The 13,362-nt window shown below is 36.3% G+C and overlaps 1 protein-coding gene across 1 annotated transcript in view; it reads left to right on the top strand.

Annotated features, from left to right (window-relative positions):
• Positions 1–13,362, top strand: part of LOC122791747 (intelectin-1a-like) — a 478,747-nt gene that overhangs the window by 437,718 nt on the left and 27,667 nt on the right. The gene's annotated exons all lie outside the window — the stretch shown is intronic.

Here is a 13,362-nt window from a genome sequence, read left to right as displayed (position 1 = left end):
GGTTAAGCTCCAATATATAATCCTCGGTTTTTGTCACTACTATTAAGTGTATAACTGTAGTATGTTTATTCAGGACTCTGTATGGACTCTACACCTGAGTCATAGTTTAGGCTTTTAATTTTATTTCTGGGTATGCATAGCCAGTACATTAAAAATTCAAAAATTGAGATATGTTAGTTTGGCAGTGAAATTTACAAGAATTTCTTACTGATATATATATATATATATATATATATATATATATATATATATATATATATACATATACATATACATATATTACATATATTATATATTTTTACATTTTAACATATTCATATAGATTCAAGTACCTATTTATTTACCCTTTTCAGCTTATACACAAAATGGGAGTATTTGGAAAGGAGGGAAATGTCTGTAGTATTTGTAGTTACAGTATTTATTTATCTATGTATTTATTTATGTTTTTACTTATGCATTCCATTTATCATACATTACACTTATTGTGTTGATGTAGCATATATATATATATATATATATATATATATATATATATATATATATGTGTGTGTGTGTGTGTGTGTGTGTGTGTGTGTTTACTTGCTAACTAATTAAAACTTGTCTTGCACATTGTTATCTGAGGAAGTCTAGTCACCGACTAGATGAAAAGCGCTTCAATTTATTGTGCATTTATTTTATTTGGATTTTATTTTATTAAAGTCCTGTGTGTTGGTTTTGTTCCCAGCTATGTTTTTGGTTTTAATGTAAGCACATCCCTTTCCTTTAGGTAGCCACACCCCTTCTAGCAAGCCACACCCCAAGCACCAATTTTAAATGTCATATACAGTGATTGTAGGGCCTGCCTTACATGAAATACACCCCCACTCCATTGTCCACCATCTCTTCTCAGATACCCTCCAGTGCCCTATTTCCCTCCCATCCCAGTCTCCTCCCTTCCAGATTATGTATTTCCTAGTCGTCTCATACTTTGTCTTACACTTCAGCTATTTCCTGCATATTTTTTCTGCTTCCTTTCAACACATCCTAACTGGCCAAGACTGTACTGTAATAACTGTGAAGGAAAGAATTGAATTAAGCCAGAGGTCTCAGGGGTTGCTAGGTTCTCAGAAGTTATGAAATTCTGGGGGGTGGGAGGTCCCCCAGAAGCCACAGGACTATAGATGTTCTGAGATACATTTTATATTTTCTTACCTTTTTCATCAAGTGATGGCCTGAACAAAAATTATGACTGAAAAAGAAAAGAAATTGTCTTATTTTCTTCTTTCAATGAAGAAATAGATTGTACTCAAGGCCTAATGTTCAAAGCTGAGAAAAACATGCAAACCAAGTAACTAAATGCTTTGTGCTTGAAGGATGTCTGCATCACATCTGGTAATACTGCTTTCTTCCATACCATTGCAAAAAGAGAATCAAATACTGTGTACCCCTCTAGTGTCTAACTATGAGTATCTTAGCTACAGCCATATATTTCAAATGTCTGCTGTCATATACCTACACAGTATGCCTCTTCACTCTTAACCTCAAGAGACAGATACCATCTGTGTACCTGTCTGATGCCAGACTAGGACTAATATGAAAGAATAAGTAAAATACAATAGTGTATTTCAGCTTGTTGCCATCAGGTGTATACATACAGCATGCTTGCTTTCCTCTTACCCCAAAACTTAGCCACCTATGTATACATTTGATGTTTGATTGTAAGAGAATGAACACAGTAATGTATAGCACACATATAATGACACAGCCCCTAACCATGTCAAGTCTATCATAAGATGCAGTGATTTTTTCACACATGCAAACATATAATGACAGTGGCCATGCGAAGCCAAGTCACACGTCACACACACAAACACACACACACACACACTCACACACACACACACACACACACACACACACACACACACACACACACACACACACACACACACACACACACACTCACACGTATACACAGAGCAGATCAAACCAAAGGCAAATGGGAAAAACACCAGCTCACCTACTGAATGTCTTTATGGTATGGCATGCCTATGGGGTGTTAGAAAAAAACAGAAGAGTTATATAAAACTCACAAAGACTCAGGCATGATATCCAGATTCACACCAAAAGGACAAAAGTCAAGAATTCAACCAGAACAGCAAGCAATGTGTGATGGCAATGCTATGCATTGCTCCACAGTACCAGTGGTCACTTACTTCCACAAACATCTTGCCCAAACCACCAAAAATAGCCATATATTGTGTACAGTGCTGATGTATGATAGTGATAGGCAGGGAATGAATTGACATATACATGTATGTATCTTTCTACTTACTTATTTATTTTGTTTGTTAACTGGCTGAGTGGGCTGGTAGAGGACCCATTTTAGTCATAACCTGAGGGCCAAGGCAAACATATGAATGTAACACAAATGCTTAGGCAAAACAAGTAAAATGCAAAATAGAGCTAAATATCATGAAACAGTTGTAGTGGTATATACTATGCAGCCAAAAATCTGTAATATTTTACAGTCCTGGATAAATTATAATGAAATAATATGGACAAATACGCAGATAGCCTGAACCAAAGATGCAATGCAGAGTCCAGTTCTCTTTGTGAATAACTAAGATAAGTTTTATTGGTAATGTATTTAGACAAATATATAAAAACTAACCTAAATATTTAAATCATCTACATTTAAATTCTTCATGGAGATGTGGCTTTATTTTTTATTAAATATTATGGCTAACATGGTGCACTGCAACACCTCCCCATACATTTACTATAATAAATCATGCCATATATTATTTACACCTATTTCAGCAAATACAATAAATCAACAAATAAAAAGTACAAAGTGGTATGAGCAGACTGGGTTCCCAAACAACTAGTATTTGCAGAAAAATATAGGAAACACCAGACCACAGCAGATAGTATCAAATAAAGCTCCACAGTTTAATCCACAGTACAAAAATGGTGAGCGCTTTTCGTAGCCAGAGCTACTTCATCAGACAACTCAATAAACTCCACAGGGATTTTTAAAAACAGCAACAGCCTATCAGTGTCAGTTCCCAATAAACAATTAGCTTAATATCCACTGATTTAAAGGAGAAGCACTAGATAGAGACGTATCAATTAATAAAACATTAACATGAATAAAAATACATAAACGTGCATATATAGAGACTTTATCTGCATAGTGGCTTATTAACCAAAACAGGTTTAATACAAACTTTATCATTCAGGCCTTTGCCCATGTTGGCACACATCCTAATAATCCATTCAAGCTCTTTAGTCTCTACCAAATTCCTAATTGCACCACCTCTGCTTCCTAGCTGAACTTTCTCAATTACCATGAAATGAAAGTTGTGTGTTGTCCCTGATACTAAAACATGCCTAGCCAGGGCATTAGTTCCTGCCCCTCTGTTTATGTCATATATGTGTTCCCTAATCCTATCATGAAACCTTGTTGCGGTCATGCCCACATAGAATGAACAACATGTAGTACAGAAAGCTATGTACACAATGTTAGTGGTAGTACAATCAGCTGTCTGAAATAGGTAGTCTTTTCAGTGTCTGGATGTCTAAAATGCCCTCTCTTGTCAATATATTGACAATAGTTACAGGAGTTACAGGGTTTCATCCCATATACGGGAGTGGTAGGTTGAACATCTATTGCTTGCTTATACGTGGGGCCACATAAGAGTCTCTTAAGGGATTTCTTATTCTTATAGGCATATTGAGGGGTGGTCCCTACCAGAGTCTTAACTCTGTCATCAGAACATAGTATATTCCAGTTCCTATGGTAGATATTCTGGAGTAATCTAATATTACTAGCATACGTAATAGGAATTCTTAGCAGGTTATCCTTCCTGCTCTTTTCCTCATAAGCTTGACCTTGATTGGAAAAGTATGGTTTCCCCTCCTTCCTCCTTGGAGAACCCATACTCGAGGTAATGGAAAGAACCTCTCTCCTCCCATACCCTCTCTCTATAAATCTGTCTTCTAGCTGATGTAATTCTTTCTCAAACTTGTCATCCTCTGCTGTTAGTCTTAAAGTCCTTAATGCTTGTTCTTTTATTACATTAGTGAACACATGTTGGGGGTGTATGCTTTGCCTATGGACATAGCATTCTTTACAGAAGATTTCAGTACAAAAATACCCTGTATTTTTCCTAGTTATACTAATGTCTAAACATTCAGCATTCTTATTTGAAATGTGGGCTGTGAATTTCAAAAAGTGTATACTTCTATTGATGTCACTCAAGAACTGCTGTAGATTTGTAGCATCTCCTTCCCACAACAGGAAGAGGTCATCTACAAATCTCTGATAAAATACCACTTTCTCTGACCATGTTCCTTCAATAATATGCTGTTTTTCCCATTTTGCCATAACAAGCTTGCCGTAGCTATTAGCACATGAAGTGCCCATAGCCACACCATCCAACTGTTTATGTATGCACTGTTCAAATATAAAGATGTTATTCTCCAGTATAATTTCAACCAGGAAACAGAAGATCAATAGTTCTGGTATCATACACTCCATCTTCCTTGAGATATTGACACAAAAACTCTAGTCCTAATCCATTGGGAATTACAGTAAACAGGGACTGTACATCCAAGGTGACCATTAAACAATTCATAGTGGGCAGAAAATTACTGATATGATCATGTAGATCCGTTAAAAAATGTTTCGTATCTCTAAGAATACATTTATTCCTGGCTAGTACAGGTTTCAAAAAGTGTTCTACATAAATCGATAGTGGACCAGTACACCATCCTTGCCCAGCCACAATAGGTCTCATCAGTGGATTATGTGGATGCTTATGTATCTTGGGCAGTTCCTGTATTATAGGAGTAGCGGGATCATCTACCAGGAAATAATTATACAACTCCATGGTGATTTGGCTGCATTGCATACATTCAAATAAATCATTGCGTATTCTACAAACACAATTGTCAACCTGTATTTGCTCTATTCTTTCATATACTTCATTGTTTAACATAGTAAACATGACATCCCTGTAGAACATGTACTCCATGATAACAAGTGGTCCCCCTTTATCAGCTGGTCTAAAACAAATTGTATGATCCTTAAAAAGTATTTCAAGTGCTGACCTTTCATCACAATTCAAGTTCACAAAACATTTAGTATGGCTCCTACTGTCATACAATAAATAAATATAATTAATACAAGCCTTCTCAAATGCTTCAATGACTCCCACAGTTATAGGACATAACCACTGGCCTTTCTAAACAGATTAATGCTTTTATTACTTACATTTCCATCCTGAAAATGCAGCTTCAGCATTAAGTTTCTAGTAAATGTCTTCAGTTCAATGATGTTCTCTGTAATCATCATACAGCTAGCTGGTATAAAACTTGTGCCTTTACTAAGAACAGATTGTTCATCTTTGCTCAAACTACGACTAGAGATATTTCAAATTATTGTCCGTTTTTCGTTTGCCACATCCTTTTGATTGTGAGGGCATTCTCCTCTTCTGTTGATGTTTTCCACTTGAAGCGGCCTTTGCCCTGACTGTGTTGCTGAAAATTTGGTGTGTGAATGGGGTATGGCATCATCAAGCATTCGTTGTCCTCTCTGAGCTGCTCGTTCATTTTTTCATTGCAATTCGAAGTATGTGGGGTCTCTTTCCTACATGCTCCATTTCCGCCTGATTGTGAAGCTATGATATCAGCACCTACTGTCCTAGGCTGGCTAATCTGAACACAAGGGGGAGCTTCCTTGTTCCCGGTTACATGCTCTGTATTCATATTTAAGGTGGAGCTGGAAGTAGCTATGTCCGATATAGTATTATCAGTTCTTACTGAGTTCCTACGTGCAAACGAACTTGAATTATTGTTGTTTTGTTCTCTTGACCAGATCAGTGACTGTTTAGCAATAGTTAAACAACAGAAGGGGTAAGTTACTTTGTCTACATATGGCTTCTCAATCCATCAGATGCAACCACATTATTGGCTGTATATGCCTCATATATCTGATGGTGTTATAGAAATGGTCACAGTAAAGTACTCCAACTTATTTTATTGAAATGCAGACTAGTCCTGTAAAACCAGATTAAAAACTGTTTAACTTGATCATGACAGCAGGGTCAGTCATTTTATTCCAGAGTCAGCTCCCATAACTAGCACTTATACCCCCATTACTGACTGTGTACACCTTAGATCTCTGATTGTGGTAAAAAGTATTAATAATGTCTAGAGTTAGGAATTTCATGTTTGTTTATAGCAACCACACACTAACCACAGTAAAGTATTTCAACTTACTTCACACAAAATCAAAACCAGACTAACCATTTAAACTGAGAAATAACAAAAGGTTTGGTTACTTTTATCTACAAACAGCAGGCCATGATTAGTTATAGCCAATTTGCTGAGTGTGTACTCCACCAATGTCTGAATTGATTAAAATAGCCATCACAGTATATTTTATATTTGTTTCACACAGATACATGATAACCCTATCAAGTCAAGTACTTGCTAATGATAACCACAATAAAGTAGTTCAATTTTGTTTCCCACAAACAGTGGGCAAAGTATTTCACCTTGCCTCACACAAATCATATTAGTCATGCGAAACAAGAATACTGAGCAAACAACAGAATCAGTTATTCTCAGCCACATACTTATGTTTTTTTTACATCTTTGGTTACTTCACATACTCATGCACACAGTAGGCAGGCATGTCCATAATGAGGGAAATCAAACCCTCCACTAATACTGACCATATATAAAGAGTGATATTACATTACTTAAAGATAACCAAGTGTAAGACACATCTTGGATACATTGTCTGCTTAAGTCACTTGTTCAGATGCAGGGAGTAGGCAGGCAGCATATTGATCTATCCCTCATTCTTAGACAAGTCCCAAATTTTCCACAAAATATAGCTCTATATGTCTTAAACTCTATTTTAGAAAAGGTTTTGGGTTACCATAATTAAATATGGGTGGTCATGCAGTTCACATAAGAATTACATATTAATTTGGATTTTTTTCTTCGGTCCATTTTCCGAGTTAAGAACAGTTTTTAAAGTCTTTCTAATTTGTGTGCTTTTTCCTAATTATTTTTTTTTTGCTTTGTCCCTAATTTTGTAGGTTAAAAAGTTGAGAGCTGTGACACTGCCAGGTATAGACTAAGGGAATCAAACCCTGTAACAGTACACATTGAATGTCATAAATGTTCAGGGAATCAAGATCTGTATTATTTCAGGATGCAGGTCATGCATCAGTCATCTTAGCACTGATGAATTACATAAAAATAAAAATATGCACTGTGTCCACTTTCTATATTTTTCACTTACCCTGCAAACAGTAGTAAATGTTCTTCAATGCTGCTTCTTACAGTTGCTATGGTCCTTTCTCTTTTGCTGAAGAATTAAAGAAAACACCACTTCAAGCAACCTGTATCATTCTCCAGGCATACAGGCAGGAAGTGTACTCAGCTAAAGAAGAATTCAAAGTTGCATAACAGCAGCTATGGTAAAGTAGTTCCAATCAAGCTGATAAAAGTACACAAACTAAAAATCTTTAAATGAGGAAGAAAAAGATGCATATTAAGCACCCCTGAACTTTTATTATTTACATTCAGTGGGCTTCTATGCATTGTTTGTTTGTTTTCAGTTGCTTCTTTATTCTGACAAGCCTCTCAGTCAGTAACAGGGGCAGATGGGTGCAACCAGGAAAACAGTGTTCATTAATTTTTGACTCCTATTTTCAGTGGGTTTACTACTGAAAGTTCAAATCAGCTTCGGTCAACCAATAACAAAGGCCTACTCAAAATGCTGAATACAAAATTTCTAATGTAAATCCAAAGTGAAACTGAATACATCAACCACCATGGTTCGATGTATTCGACATAGCAGGAGGTGACGTCACTCACTTCCTGCTAGGCACATTAATGTACTATTGAACTCTATCAATAGTACATTACTTCTAGTATTTACAGGGGGAGCTATGCCCCCTGGACCCCCCATGTGGGGGATCTGCCCCCCACACCCCCTGTACATTAAATATACCAACTCCAAGATTGCACTTCAGTGAGGAAATGGGCTAATTCCCTGTTCCTCACTGAAGCATGCCCTGCACAATGTTGAACCAAAATGATTGACCTACACTACCCATTCACTGTAGTGTAAGTTGATCAATTTTGGGTTGAAATTCTGCTTACCTGGGAAATTGCCTTTTGACCATGTGCCAGTTAACTGATGCAGTTTCAACGTTGCCATAATAAACCTTTTTCAGTGCTGTAGATGGGTTAGTATCACAAAAGAACACTACAGGCTATGACCGAATTAGTGCTTTAAACAATTAAAAAATTGGAACTTTCCCTTACATTACTGTAAAACTATATAATCTAGACAGAATATAGGTGGCATCTTGAAAAAAATAAGCAACATGCTGCATTTTGCACTTGACAGAAAAAATTGTATTATGTGCCCGAGCATTTTCAGAAGCCTTAACAAATTGGAACTGATTTTACATACATCAAAGAAAAAAATTATCATGATAAGGCAAGTCTACTTCAGTTTGTCGAATGCTTAATTGAGCGAACTGGTAATCATCAAATTCAAATTAGTGAAAGCTCAATTAAGCAAATGACCTTTTCATTGAGAAATTTCCTAAGGAAAGGAAGTGGATGGCCTTCATCAGGGATTTGTCCTTTTCTCCACTGAAGTGCAGTCTCTGAGTTGTTATATATAGTTAGTGGGGTGTAGGGGGCAAAACCCACCCACTTTGCAGGGTTTTAAATTTTGTTCTATTTGTTCTGGTCAGCAGCTGGTCTACCATTTTTTCCCTAGGAAATGTTTGGCTTGAACAGTCGTTTGCTTAATTGCGCTCTCGCTAATTTGAAGTCGATGATTAGTGATTCGCTCAGTTAAGCATTCGATAAAGTAACATAGACCCAATAAGGCAACATACAGGATTTTTCTTTTGCTATAAGAAAATTGCACTGCTTTCATAAGGCTGTCAGAAACTGCTAGAAAGTAGCTAAAACTGATTTTACCCATGTCAGACTAAACTGTTATCATTTATACATTTCTGATAATGGGAAAACAACATACAGTATTTAAAAAATATATTGTATGATTAGCATACTGCAGTTTTCTCTTCATAAAAATACATTAATTTCACTATATGGGAGAAAGATTGATCGTGAAAGAAAAATTGTTACCATATTGCCTTTGTTTGCTTATGCTAAGGCATGTCTCCTCCTTATTAATCTTTATTAAGTAGTACATACATATATTTAGCAATATTCATTAAGCAGTGTTGTGAAATTACCCTTTTTCCTTTGAAAAAAATCATACGGATGTTTTATTCAGTTGTATGCTGTCCTGCAACAACTACTTTCTCAGCAAATCAAAATAAATCCACCTGTTACAACCACATTATTGACTGTGTATGCCTCATATATCTGATTGTATAATAAAAATGGTCACAGTAAAGTAAGCCAACTTATTTTACTGAAATGCCCACTAGTCCTGTAAAACCAGATTAAAAACTGTTTAACTTGATCATGACAGCAAGGTCAGTCATTTTAATCCACAGGCAGCTCTTATAACTAGCACTTATACTCACATTGTTGACTGTGTACACCTCAGATCTCTGATTGTGGTAAAAAGTATTAATAATGTCTAGAGTTAGAAATTTCATGTTTATTTATAGCAAACACACACTAACCACAGTAAAGCATTTCAACTTACTTCTTACAAAATCAAAACCAGATTATCCATTTAAACTGTGAAATAACAAAATGTTCAGTTACTTTTATCTACAAACAGATGGCTACCAGTAGTTATAGCCAATTTGCTGAGTGTGTACTCCTCCAATGTCTGAATGTGATTAAAATAGCCATCATAGTGTTTTTCATAGTTGTTTCACACAAATACATAATATCCCTGTCAAGTCTAGTACTAGCTAATAATAACCACAGTTATGTATTTCAACTTTGTTTCCCACAAATAGTGACAAAGTAGTTAATCTTGCCTCACACAAATCATATTAGTCATGAGAAACAAGAATACTGAGCAAACAACAACAGACTCAGTTATTCTCAGCCATAGACTTATGTCTTTTTACATCTTTGGTTACTTTACATACTCATACACACAATAGGCAGGCAAGTCCATAATGAGGGAAATCAAACCCTGCATTAATACTGACCATATATAAAGAATGATATTATGTTACTTACAGATAACCCAGTATAAGGCACAGCTTGGATACATTGTCTGCTTAAGTTGCTTGTTCAGATACAAGCAGTAAGCAGGCAACATACTGCTGTACCTCTCATTCTTAGCCAAGTCCCAAATATTGCACAAAATGTAGCTCTATATATCCTAAACTGTATTTTATAAAAGGTTTAGGTTGCCATCATTAAATACATGTGTTCACTGCAGTTTATATAAGGATTACATATTAATTTACATTCTTTCTTCTGTCCATTTTCTGAGGTAAGACCATTTTTTTAAAGTCTTTCTAAATTGTGTGTTTTTTCCTATTTCAGTTTTACTTTGTCCCTAATTCTGTAGGTAAAAAGTTGAGAGCTGTGACATTGCCGAGTATAGACTAAGGGAATCAAACCCTGTAACATTACAAAGTGAAGGTCATAAATGCTCTAGGAATCAAAATCTGTATTATTTCAAGATGTAGGTCATACATCAGTCATCTTAGCACTGATAAATTACGTAAAAATAAAAATATGCAGTGTGTCCACTTTCCATATTTTTCACTTGCCCGGAAAACAGTAGTAAAGGTCCTTCAGTGCTGCTTCTTGCAGTTGCTATGATCCTTTCTCTTTTGCTGAAGAATTAAAGCAAACACCACCTCAAGCAACCTGTAGCATTCTCCAGGCATGCAGGCAGGGAGTGTGCAGCCATTCAGCTAAAAAATAATTCAAAGTTGCATAACAGCAGCTATGGTAAAGAAGTGCCAACCAAGCTGATAAAAGTACACAAACTCTTCTTCTTCTTCTTCTTTCAGCTTTTCCCGGTTAGGGGTCGCCACAGTGGATTACCTGTCCACTCATGATTGGCAGTGGAGTTTTCCAGTGTCGAGTTGCCAGCCCAGCGCCCAACCTTCCACAGAAGGCACACACATGCATGCACTCACACCTAGGGTCAATTTAGAATGTCCACTCCACCTACAGCATGTCTTTGGGATGTGGGAGGAAACCGGAGCACCCGGAGGAAACCCACATGACCACAGGGAGGACAAGCAGAATCCACACAGAAGGCACCCCAGCCGAGGATTGAACCGGAGAACCTCTTGCTGTGAGGCGGCAACGCTAACCGCTGCACAAAAGTACACAAACTAAAAATCTTTAAATGAGGAAGTAAAAGATGCATATTAAGCACGCCTGAACATTTATTTTTTAAATTCAGTGTGCTTCTATGCATTGTTTGTTTGTCATCAGTTGCTTCTTTAATCTGACAAGCCTCTCAGTCACTCAGTAACAGGGATAGATGGGTGCAACCAGGAAAGCAGTGTTCATTAATGTTTGACTCTCATTTTCAGTGCAGTAGATGGGTTAGTATTACAAAAGAACACTGTATGCTATGACTAAATAAGGACATACCTAGTTAGTGCTTTATACAATTAAAAAAACTGGAGCATTCCCTTACAGTACTAGAAAATTGAATAATCTAGACAGACGACAGGTGGCATCTTGGAAAAAATAAGCATTGTGCTGCATTTTGCACATGACAGAAAAAATTGCATTTTATGCCCGAGCATTGTCAGAAGCATTAACAAACTGGAACTGATTTTAAATACATCAGAGAAATAAAATTATTATGATAAGGTAGTCTACTTGAGTTTGTCGGACACTAAATTGAGTGAATTGCTAATCATCGAACTCATTAGTGAAAACTCAATTAAGGAAAAGACCATTTCAGCAAAAAATTTCCTAGGAAAAGGACGTGGATGGCCGTCATTGGGGATTTGCCCTTTTCTCTACTGTAGTGCAATCTCAGAGTAGGTATATAGTTAGTGGGGTGTGGGGGGGCAAAACCCACCCACATTGGGGAGTGTGGGGGTCAAAGCTCCCCACTTTGCAGGGTTTTAAATTTTGTTTTATTTGTTCTGGTCAGCAGCTGACGTACCATTTTTTCCCTAGGAAATGTTTGGCTGGAACAGTCATTTGTATAATTGAGCTCTCGCTAATTTAAGATCGATGATCAGCAATTCCCTCAATTAAGTGTTCGGCGAAGTAATATAGACCCAATAAGGCAACATACAGGATTTTTCTTTTGAATTAATTAAATTGCACTGCTTTCATAAGTGCTGTAAGAAATTGTTAGCAAGTAGCTAAAACTGATTTTTGCCCATGTCAGACTAAACTATTCTCATTTATAAATTTCTGATAATGGGAAAACAACATCCAGTATTTAAAAAAGTTATTGTATGAGCAGCGAGCGTACTGTATTTTGTTCTTCATAAAAAATACATTACTTTCACTATATGGGAGAAAGATTTATTGTGAAAGAAAAATTGCTACAATTTTGCCTTTGTTTGCCCATGCTAAGACATGTCTCCTCCTTATTAATCTTTATTAAGTAGTACACGCATATATTTAGCAATAGTCATTCAGTAGTGCTATGAAATTACCCCTTTTCCTTTGAAAAAAAAATTATACAGGTATTTTGTTCGGTTCTATACTGCCCTGCAGCAACTACTTTCTCAGTGAATGAAAAAGTTGCACCTGTGCAAGCAAGCAGGTAAAACAATGAAAAGCTTGAGACATAACTTTTTATAATGATGCCACCGTGTAATAACTGTATATCATTTTTTGATCAGCTCGTGTATCTGCCCATTATAAGGAAACTCTTGTCATATATGCTACACTGTCATAACCAATCAACACACCCCTGTGGGCAAAATATCCCTTTTCCCTGCAGTGGTCCACTGCCATAATATAATCTTTGGGTAAAGGGATGTCATTAGTAAATTCAAATGACCCCAAAGCAGTTCTGCAGAAAAATGTTTATTAAAAAGATAATGGCAGCTGAGAACTTTTTTAAAACTCCAAAGTGCCTTCAGGTCATTTGGCTTTATTAGCCTTTTTTGACCTCTGAATTGTTTTTTTTGGAACTTGTTTAGGCTATGGCACAAATATTTGAATATATCAGTGGAACTGTCAGAGTCCAACGTTATGGTTATTTTTAGAAGAAAAGTTGTGAAAAAAACAAAAGTTTTCAATTCGGTATGGTATGGACAGCTGCTACCCACTTAAAATATTTTTTACATAGTTACAGTGATGGATGTATGAAATAGCCTCTGTGAAGAAAAGATAAACAATCAGGATATTAAGGAATGTTTTTGTGGGAATATAGAACAGTTAATGGGAGATTAAGATTTG

Source organism: Protopterus annectens, chromosome 17.part0 (assembly GCF_019279795.1).
Source record: "Protopterus annectens isolate FY-2018-M chromosome 17.part0, PAN1.0, whole genome shotgun sequence".
NCBI lineage: Eukaryota > Metazoa > Chordata > Ceratodontiformes > Protopteridae > Protopterus > Protopterus annectens.
Note: the sequence above shows the minus strand (reverse complement) of the source record. Positions and strands in the feature narration are given on the sequence as shown.